This window comes from Urocitellus parryii, chromosome 3 (genome assembly GCF_045843805.1).
Source record: "Urocitellus parryii isolate mUroPar1 chromosome 3, mUroPar1.hap1, whole genome shotgun sequence".
Taxonomy (NCBI): Eukaryota; Metazoa; Chordata; class Mammalia; order Rodentia; family Sciuridae; genus Urocitellus; species Urocitellus parryii.
Window position 1 is genome coordinate 119678951 of NC_135533.1, and position 11439 is coordinate 119690389.

At 38.1% G+C, this 11439-nt stretch overlaps 1 pseudogene; it reads left to right on the top strand.

Moving 5' to 3' along the window:
- The first annotated feature begins 2022 nt into the window (after positions 1-2022).
- Positions 2023-2602, top strand: LOC113177280 (CCR4-NOT transcription complex subunit 7 pseudogene; annotated as a pseudogene).
- The last annotated feature ends 8837 nt before the right edge of the window (positions 2603-11439 follow it).

The window sequence follows — 11439 nt, forward strand, 5'->3', positions numbered from 1 at the left end:
GGTATACATATAGAAGCTATTCATTTTCTTCTTCTTTTAATCCTTGTCCCTTTTTTTGTAATTTTCCTATTTTCTCCCTCTGTGTGCACTAATGGCCTATACAAGGCCTATACAGCTGCTTGGTAAGGACAATTTACTCAAAGGAGTAAATTGAGTCTTAATCCTATCAACAGGAAAGCATCTCTTATCTATGCCATTATTCTTCTCCAGCCCCCAAATCTATGTTTGCTAAGACCTCCCAGAACAGAATCCCAGCCACTGAAATTCTTTTTCTGAGGTCTCTGAGATTTTGTACAATAAAAGTAAAAAATCTCTCTCTTACTCCCAAGATACATCTGAGGACTCCAGGGCTACAGTAGGTCATGGTTTTTAAATTTCAGGCAGGGTATAGGAATATAAAAATTCTATGTTAAACACCTGTCCTGAGCTTCAAAGCCCTGAGGGTCCTGAGCTTCTAAGCCCTAAGGATCCTGCACCTGTAGGTTTTGTACCTGCATCCCACACCTGCACTTAGGATGAGGAAAGTTATCCCTCACTCCACAAGGTGTGTTCTCTAAGTGGAATTTATAGCACATGGCTATCTGGGTCCAAAGATCTAGTCTACCCTTAAAATAAACCCTGCTCCAAAGGAAACAGGCTTCTAAACACTGGATCATCTTTAGCTGCAGGCTCTAGAAGCCTGGAGGATTTTACAGAGTATCATCACCAGGGACTGCTTTGCAAGGAGAGCCAGATCTCAGAGTGTGCAGAGTTATGAGAAGGACCAGGGTCACTGGAACTCATATTCTTGCTCAGAGTGTGAAATTGACTTCCTGAGGGAACACAAACATATTTATTCATTCTCTGTTTGTGTTTCTATTACACACACACACACACACACACACACACACACTTTCTTCTAGGTTTAGACTACTCTGGACACTTTGGATTCTGTGTTCTCTGTCCTATCCAGGCCCACATCCCCATAAAACCAGAATGCAGCCTTTTTTCAGATGTGGCTCCTTTGAAAGAAATCTCAGGATCCACTTGACCTTAGTGTGATCATACTTTATTCTTCCATTCACAGGTGGCAAAAGGACATCTTCTCCATCCTGCAGTGGCAAGAGAGAGGAGAAGGGGCTGCATCTGTGCCCACCCCAGAGATCAGTCAGACCCCAAAATGGCTGAGTCCTGGATGGTCTTTCTGTCCTATCAGGCGGGTAAATCCACATTCTTCCTACTCATATTTGTAGTTATCTATCTTCAGATTTGTTTTTAAATGTAGATTTTTTTTCCACTATGTAATGACCTCTACCATCTGGGTTCTGAATTCCATGAAGAAGATGATTCTGAAGTCATAGAAAGAAGGCTCTCCTGAATTTCCCTGGACACACATCACTGCTTTCCTTTGTACATGTCTAGATCCATTATATCTGACACAAAAACTTGTTCTTTTGGAAAAAGATAATATGTTACATGGAACTATACAGTAGCAGACATGAGTTTTCCATTACTTTTCCATCTTGCCAATCATATTTTCCACCAAAATTCTCTCATCCAGAAGCATAATCATGGTGAAAAGCTATGGTGCAGCATGTGTGAGGCCAAGCTCTGGCTCCCTTTTCCCAGTTGCTGTACAGGGTGTCTATGGGGCACCTGCTGGAGGTATTGGGTGCTGCCTCTGTGGTAAGGAGGAGGAGCCTGAGCTCAGAGAAACAAATAAATAAATAAGGTTTAAATTTTTTTCTGAAACAAATCTTCAATGAAATATAACATTTTGATAATCAGTATCTAGATTCCCTGGTACCTTCACTGTGCCAGCAGCAACTGTAGATCAGAGCCAAAGAATTTGAGAAGTTTAGGCTTGTAACTGGGTGAAGAGATAAGAAGATTCACCATTATTCAAAAATATAATTATGTTGCTGTGGAAACCAAGTTTTCAGGTGTGGGTGCAAGACCGACTGAAGTTTTCAGATATAATGCCAAAATAAACCAACTATTACAGCATCATGTAAACTTGATAATTGAGCTAGGACTGAATTTATGAATGAACAAGGAGAATGCTTTCCTGGAACTTCACTCTGACAGTTTCATTTTACATTTAATTTGATGGAGGACATGTATGCACCAAAATCTGCACAGCTGCTAACATCATCTGGTATCCAGTTAGTACTTTGCAGAACTTCTTGTGACTTTCAGAGTGGTCCTCTATGAAGGCGTCAATTGATAATCATTTCTCAGTGGTTAGGACTTTGGCAATTTAATCAAAATCCTGACCAACTATAATTTTCCCAAAGAAGAACATGACTTCTTTGAGATTCTTTCTTGTACTTCTCCTGTTATTTATGATGTGAATACTTCAAGGAGAACTGAGAAAAATCTTAACAATGGATTACAAGAGTTCTGAAAAGCTAGAGCTGAAACAGGTAGGACATAACATCAGGCAGGATCAAATTTGTTGTTTTCAGCAATGGTCTTTTTCAAAAAGAGAGAAATGTTCTTTGAAGATCATATCAGTGATGACAGATATTATGGTCATTTGTGTGGCTGTGATCCTAGTTCATTCCATGTACAAAGTGGCACAGGGAATGCATAGGAAGAGGAAGCCAACAAGCAGTCATGACAAGAAATAGTCCTTTGTATTTTATTTGAGCTACACACATGCTTGTATATAGGTTTTATCTCTGCTTGAATCCCTTGAACAATACACACATTGCCGCCCCACTGCCTGTATTTTGGCCCACCTTGTATTTGGACTTTCATTATTTAATATGATCATTCCTTTCTCAGACCTTAATAACAGAAGTATATCCAGATTAAATTGAACTAATTCTAATATATATGTTAGTAAGCATGTGTGACAAAATGGCTAAAGCTGCATCATATGGAATACTTTGATAATAATAATAATTGGACAAACTACTTGAAATTGGAATTTCCCCCCCTTTCCTAAATTAACTAGCACTGACTGTAATTTATTTCCCAGTTTCATGTCTCTCCCTTCCATTCTGCAGGAGTTTTTACTGTTTAAGATTGTGGACCACCAATTTTTCACATTAGTGACACCAGTCTTTGTTTTTTCAGAAATTGTGTTTTTTCTTGCTCTTAGCTAACAAAAAGACCACCTGCCAAATTTATATAGTATGTATTCCTTTATGACCTACAGAAACACATACATGCATTGTGAAACCTGTTGAATCACAAAACTAAGAAAAAACACATAAGGATTACTGCAATGTCTTTATAGATCCTTAGCCCATTTATTGGTTGGGTAATTTGGGTTGTGTTGTTGTTGGATTTGGAGTTTTTTGTTTTTGTCTTTTATTGATGTGGAGTTTTTGAGTTCTTTATATATCCTGTAGATTAATGCTGTTCTGTCCTATTCTGTAGGTTCTCTCTTCATGTTATTGTTTCCTTTGCTGTAGCTTTTTAGTTTGAATTCGTCCCTTTCATTAATTTTTTTTAATTTAATTTTATTTTTTACACAAATGGAACATGACTTTTTAGTTCTGTGGTTATACATGATGTAGACTCTCACCATTTTTGCAATTAGATCTGTACTAGGGTAATAATGTTCATATAAGTCCAACATCCATTTATCAGAGAAAATATTTGGCCTTTGGTTTTTTGGAATTGGCTTACTTTGCTTAGCAAGATATTCTCTAGTTCCATTCATTTACCTGTAAATGCCATGATTTCTTTCTTCTTTAAGGCTGAGTAATATTCCATTGTGTATATATACCACATTTTCTTTATCCATTCATCTATCCAAGGGCATCTGGGTTGGTTCCACTGTTCAGCTATTGAGAATTGAGCTGCTATAAACATTGAGGTGACTTCATTCCTATACTTATTTTAAGTCATTTGTGTATCAACTGAGGAGTGGGATAGGTGGATTAATTGGTGGTTTTATTCTAGGTTTTCTAAAGAATCTCATACTGCTTTTCAAAGTGGCTGCATGATTTTACAATACCACCAGCAATGAATCAATGTATCTTTTTCCCCTTCACTTACTCACCAGCAGTTGAATTTTTGGTAATTGCTCTTCTGACTGGAGTGAGATGAAATCTCAGAGAAATTTTGATTTGTATTTCTCTAATTGCTAGATATATTGAACATTTTTCATATATTTGTTGATCGATTGTATTTCTTCTTCAGTGAAGGTGTCTGCTAATTCCATTTATCAACTGAGTTATTTGTTGTTGGTGGTGTTGTTTTTGGTGTTAAATTTTTTGAGTTCTTTATATATCATGGAGATTAATGCTCCATCTGTTCTGCATGTGATAAAGATTTTCTCTCATCCTTTTGGCTCTTTTGGCTCTCTCTTCACGACATTCATTGTTTCTTTTGCTACAAAAAATTATTTTGAATCAATTTCCGCTTATTGATTCTTGACTTTATTTATTGTGCTTTAGAAATATTGTTAAGGAAGTCAGGTATTAGCTGACATGATGAAGATTTGGGCCTACTTTTTCTTCTATTAGGTGCAGGGTCTCTGTTCTAGTGCCTAAGTCTGTAATCCAATTTGATTTGAGTATTTTGCAGGGTGAGAGATAGGAGTTTAATAGAAGTTTAATATCACTTTGTTACATAAGGATTTCTACTTTTCCTAACACCATTTATTGTAGAGGATATCTTTTCTCCAATGCATACTTTTGGTGTTTTGTCTAGTATGAGATAACTGTATTTATGTGGGTTTCATTCTGTGTCTTCTATTCTGTACCATGGGTCCACAGGTGTGTTTTGGTGCAATACCAGGCTGGGTTTTGTTGTTGTTGTTGTTGTTTTGTTTTGTTTTGTATTGGTTTTTTTTTGTTTGTTTGTTTTGTTTTGTTTTGTTTTTAGTAATGCTGAGGATTAAACCCAGGCCCTTGTTCATGCAAGGCAAGCACGCTACCAACTGAGCTACATCCCCAGCCCCCATGCCATTTTTGTTACTAGGGCTCTGCAGTATAGTTTAAGGTCTGGTAATGTTTTGCTTTCTGCTTCACTCTTCTTGCTAAGAATTTATTTGGCTATTCTGAGTCTCCTATTGTTCCAAAGGAATTTCATGATTGCTCTTTGTAGTTCTTTGAAGAATGTCATTGGGATTTTCATAGGAATATCACAAAATCTATATAACCATTTGATAGTATGGCCATTTTGACAATATATAATCATGCATATGGGAGATTTTTCCAGATTCTAAGGTTCTCTTCAGTTGAAGAGAACCTTTACTTAGTGTTTTCATTATAGAGGTATTTTACCTCTTTCTTAGATTGATTCCCCAAGTATTTTTTAATGCTACAATTAATAGCGTAGTTTTCCTAATTTCTCTTTCAGTGGATTCATCACTGATGTGTAGGAATACATTTGATTTTTATACTCTGCTACTTTGCTGAATACATTAGTTAATTCTAGAATTTATCTTGGTGGAATTTTTTGGATCTTCTAAATATAAAATCCATGACCATGGCAAATAGTGATAACTTGAGTAGTTCTTTTCCTATTCGTATCCCTTTAATTTCTTTCATTTGTCTAATTGCTCTGGCTACAGTTTCCATGAATATGCTGAATAGAAGTGATGGTAGAGGGCATCCTTATCTTGTTCTAGAGTTTAGAAGGGATTCTTTCAGTATTTCCCATTTAAAATGATGTTTTTCTTGATTTAGCATAAATAGATTTTACCATGTTGAAGTATGTTTTTACTATCCCTACCTATTCTTGTGTTTTGCACATAAAAAGGTGCTGTAAAAAATCACATGGTCCACATTAAAACATGCTGACCAAATTCAAGATATCTGTATTTTAAATATTGTTTTTTAAATGTTTAATTCATATTCAATAAAAATATGATGTTATCAGTTTCAAAAAAAGGTGTTGTATTTTTTCAAATGCTTTTTCTACATCTATTGAGATGATCATATGATTCTTGTCTTAAGGTTATTGAATTTATTTACTCATTTCTGTAGGTTGAACCAAAATTGAATCCCTATGGTGAACCCCAATTGATCATGGTACACTATCTTTTTAATTTGTTTGAGTATGTGATTTGCCAGGATTTTGTGGAGAACTTTTGATCTATGTTCATCAGTGATATTTGTATTTCTTGTTGTGTCTTTGTCTCCTGTTGGTTTCAGGTGAGCCTAGCCTCACAGAATTAGTTTGGAAGGGTTCTCTCCTTTTCTACTTAATAGAATTGTTTGAGGAGTACTGGTGCTAAATCTTCTTTGGAGTCCTTGAAGAATTCAGGTGATAATCCATGTGTTCTGGGCTTTTTATTTTTGGTAGGCTCTTAATGGCATCTTCTAATTCATTACTTAAAATTGGGATCTATTTAAATTGTGTCTGTCCAGAGAAAGATATACAATCAATCAACAAATACATGAAAAAATGCTCACCATCTCTAGCAATCAGAGAAATGCAAATTAAAACCACTCTAAGGTACCATCTCACCCCAGTAAGAAAGGCAGCCATTATGAAGTCAAACTACAAGTGCTGGCGAGGATGTGGGGAAAAGGGTACACTTGTACATTGTACATTGCTGGTGGGACTGCAAATTGGTGTGGCCAATTTGGAAATCAGTATGGATATTCTTTGGAAAGCTGGTAATGAAACCACCATTCGACCCAGCTATTCCCTTCTTGGACTATTCCCAAAAGACCTAAAAAGTGCATACTACAGGGATACCGGGTCATCAATGTTCATAGCAGCACAATTCACAATAGCTAGACTGTAGAACCAACCTAGATGCCCTGCAATAGATGAATGGATAAAAAAAATGTGGCATATATACACAATGGAATATTACTCAGCACTAAAAAATAACAAAATCATGGCATTTGCAGGGAAATGGAAGGCATTAGAGCAGATTATGCTAAGTGAAGTCAGCCAATCCCTTAAAAACAAAAGCTGAATGTCTTCTTTGATATAAGGGGGGGTGACTCAAAACAGAGCAGGGAGGAAGAGCATGAGAAGAAGATTACCATCAAACAGGGACGAGAGGTGAGAGGGAATGGGCGAGAGGGGGAATTGCATGGAAGATGTAAGGAGACCCGCATTGTTATACAAAAATACATATAAGAGGATGTGAGGTGAAGGGGAGGAAAAATATAAGAGAGAGAGAGGGAAATGAGTTACGGTAGATGGGGTAGAGGGAGGGGAGGGGAGAGGAGGGGAGGGGAGAGGAGGGGAGGGGGGATAGGAAGGGCAGCAGAATACAACAGACACTAGTATGGCAGTATGTATAAACGTGGCTGTATAATCAATGTGATCCTGCAATCTGTACATGTGGGAATAATAAGAATTCATACCCCATTTGAAGTAAATGTATGATATATTGCCGCAGTCTGGCTGGGCACAATCACGAGCCACTGAAGCAGGAACAAACTTTATTTCTGAACTCCACCAGCACACTCCACACACTCCTGGGAACTCCCCCGAACACCACGGAGCTCCTCCAAGAACCAGCAACCAGAAATATCCCCCCTCTGGCACCTCCCCAACCAATGGGAACTCTGGGAATCCCCGAGAGAGCTCAAGCGGAACTCAACGGGAACTCCACCAGAACTCAAAAGTAATCATCTTAATGGCTCGCTAGCGTCACCTCTCAACCACTACTTCTGGCAAAAATCCCATGTGTCATCCCGACTCAGCTGTGGCCCTCAACAATATATGATATGTCAAGATCAATGTAATGTTTTGAGCAACTAATAAATTTCTGATGTTTAAATAAATAAATAAAGAAGAAAGAAAGAAAGAAAGAAAGAAAGAAAGAAAGAAAGAAAGAAAGAAAGAAAGAAAGAAAGAAAGAGTGTCTGACCTTCTGGTACAGTTTGGATAGATTATATGTCTCTAGAAACTTGTGAATGTCTTTGAGATTTTCTATTTTATTGGAGCACGAATTTTCAAAATATTTTCTAATTATCTTCTGTATTTCAGTAGTGTCCTTATGTGTTCTGTCACCACCAGAGAGTCTTGTAGGACTGCCTTGTTGCCTGACACAACTGTTCAGTTAAGACCATTGACTCAAAGAGTCTTAATTTTGCTTATAGTCCCTCTGTTCACTGATGGGGACTCAGCAATTGTGTTCTGTCTGGCTTGACTGAGTCCCTGGAGCAGAGTATTTTGTCTCATCTCATCAAATGCTTCCTGCCAGGGTTAACCCAGGAGGAAAGCAAGTTCATACTTTCTTACTCTGCACTATGTGCTACACTCCAACATCAGGGCTCAGAAGAGGCTGGGGCAACCATTATGGAGACACAGCTACATGAACAGTTCTCTAGCATAGGGTGAACAATTAAAGGATACCTACAGCAGCCCAGCCCCAATTTGACAATCAAAGACTGTGTCCACTATGAACAGAAGTCTTCCTGCAGCTCCTCATTATTGCTCTGGTTGATATAAGTCTTTAGCAAGTCTCAATTCTTAGTTGAAATCAACCACTCAGTCTCAGAATAAAGAGAAATTTTTCTCCTCCCCTACCTCATCCCCTATTCCTAAGTGTTTGGATATTTCCTTTCAAGGTTGTATTGAGTCAACTGCACTCTTTTTTTTTTAAAGACACATTTATTCAGCATCATGTTCAGACTATTACATTTAGCAATCAACAGCATGGGTGCAAAAAAAAAGTCTACATTAAAACCCTTTGTTGGAATGCTTTACACTTTCCATAGAACAGAAACTAAAATAACCTGTTATACAATTAGTCACAAATACAGTCCTCAAATTTTTTTGCCCATACACATGAGTATTGTCTAAACCATGTCTTCTTTGTAGCAGCTAGGCCCTGCCACCACTGTGCTTGGCTGAGTTTACAAATCTGTTGTAACCTGTATCTTCCCTGTCAGTTCTCTGGCTCTCCTCTCCTGCTAAGCTTTGCTTCCTGGCAGTATTAAAACCTTCTGCTACTGTCATAGCTACAGCTTCTTCTGGAACCGCCATAGCCACCTTGGTTTCGTGGTTTGGCAAAATATTGGCCTCCACCACCGTAAAGGTCCAGAGCTTCTGCCTCCAAAGTTTCCACCCTTCATGGGTCCCAAATTTGATGACTGATTGTTGTAACTGCCAGAATCATTGTAGCTTCGACCACTTCCAAAATTGCTTCCATCATTACCAAATTGTAGCCATCCCTGCTGTCACCATATCCACCACCACCACGACTGCCACCAAAGTCACCACAACCACTGAAGTTCCCTCCATGACCAAAATTGTCATTTCCACCAAAATCACCTCCACGACCACCACCAAAGTTTCCAGAACCACTTCGACCTCTTTGGCTAGATGAGGCACAAGCCTCTCTTGCTTTGACAGGGCTTTCCTCACTTCACAGTTGTGGCCATTCACAGTATGGTATTTCTGAATGACAATCTTATCCACAGAGTCATGGTCATCAAAAATTACAAAAGCAAAGCCCCTTTTCTATCCACTGCCTTGGTCAGTCATGATTTCAACAACTTCAATTTTCCCATACTGTTCAAAATAATCTCTTAGGTGATGTTCTTCAGTGTCTTCTTTAATGCCACCAACAAAGATCTTTTTCACAGTTAAGTGGGCCCCTGGTCTTTGATAATCTTCTCATGAGACAGCTCTCTTTGGTTCCACAATTCTTCCATCCACTTTGTGTGGTCTTGCATTCATGGCTGCATCCACTTCCTCCACAGTGGCATAAGTGACAAACCCAAAGCCTCTGGAGCACTTGGATTACCACACAGTCTGTGAGTGTTCCCCATTGCACAAAATGGCTTCTCAGACTCTCATCAGTTGTTTCAAAGCTCAGCCCTCCAATAAATAGCTTCCGCAGCTGTTCAGACTCTTTAGGGGACTCTGATTTAGACATGACAGCAGCAGGAAGACAAACTTTAACGATGCTTTCTCTGTGGCATCCATGGACAGAAAGGAGTAAGCTAACAAATGTATCCAGAGTCAACTGCACTCTATCTCTGCATCTCCTGAACCATCTGCCAGACTCATCTACTCCAGGATTAGCAGCTTTAGTCCAGTAGATCCTACATTTAATGGTACTATGCGACTCAGCCTCATGAAAAATATCAGGGTTCTTGGGTCCTCAGGCATTTGCCTGGAACGCAAATGCCTGAACAAGTACACATATGTTCTGCACATCTCTGAAACTGAGGATAAACTAGTCATTGTGTAGTGCATGGCATGACAGCTCTAAGATTCACTCAGTGCTATTAGCCCACAAAGAAAAGAGAGATAACCCTACTCTGTGTTAGAGATGGTGCTGAAAAGTCACAAACTAGAATATCAAATGTATGATGTATGTTCACAGGACATTCTTACTGGCATTCTGAGGTACATAATAATGAAATCATAGTATAAATCTTATATAATTATAAATTATAAAATGTTCTATGAAGATTATATATGTGCAATATAAAAGCACACAAAAAACAAATTCATATGCTTGTTACTTTTGGCTGATGCCTTATTATTTTTTCAATGAGTATGCATAAATGGTTACAAGGTTCAGTGGCAAGAGCTGTGTGGTTAGCTAACAATGGACCACAAAGTTGTGCACACAATAACCCTTGGATTCTATGAATAAGCTAGGATGTATGATAAAGTGATACTAAATTAGTCATGGAATTAATGTTAATAATCAGCTCACATTAACCATATGAGAGAATCCTGGAATTTACCTGGAAACAGTGGGATCATGAGGGTCCCTGGAGTAGAAGAGAAAGATAAAGCAACTAGTGTGGTATCTTATGAAAATTTATCTATTCAGGATTACTGGCTTTGAAGATGGAGGCAGTGATGTCCAGCCAAGGAATGTGGGTGACCCTAGAATTTGGAAAATGAAAGAAGACAGTTTTTACCCTATAGCACAACCCTGACACCACCCTGAAGTTGGCCCAGGGAGATCCCTGTCACTCTATGGACCTCTGCAAATGAAAGATAAGTAATTTTGGTTGGTTTATGCCTTCTAACTTGTAGTCATTTCAATTATACATAAATATCCCAAAATTTCCCTTAGCCCAATGGACCAGTATTTTTTAGAAAAGTCATTCATTTGATCAGGTTTATCTAAAACTCTAACTTGGGGTGCTTGGTGTGTCTTTTGGCAAGTGATTTACCAAACTCAACCAACTTACATCCTGGAAGGATGGACATAAGGAGAGAACATAAAAGAAAGATTTATTATGATCCTCTGGCTTGAGTTTCCTAAATTATATCAAGCAGTGAGAATATCTAGCTCAATGCTTGTTTTTCATGATACTTTCATATTCAATTACTGATTCCTGGTGAATTTTTTATGGAAAAAACAGATATCCAAATTACCACATGCAGTCGTGATATTAATCTGAGCACAGTACTTGACAAAGAAATATTTCCATCAGTATTTCTAGGATTCAAATGAAAAGGTAAAAAGGCAGAGTCCATCTGAAGAGAAGTCTAACTTCTACATGTAATTTTCAGGAGATCATGGAATACTTTTGGTGGACCCTTAAAAGTATG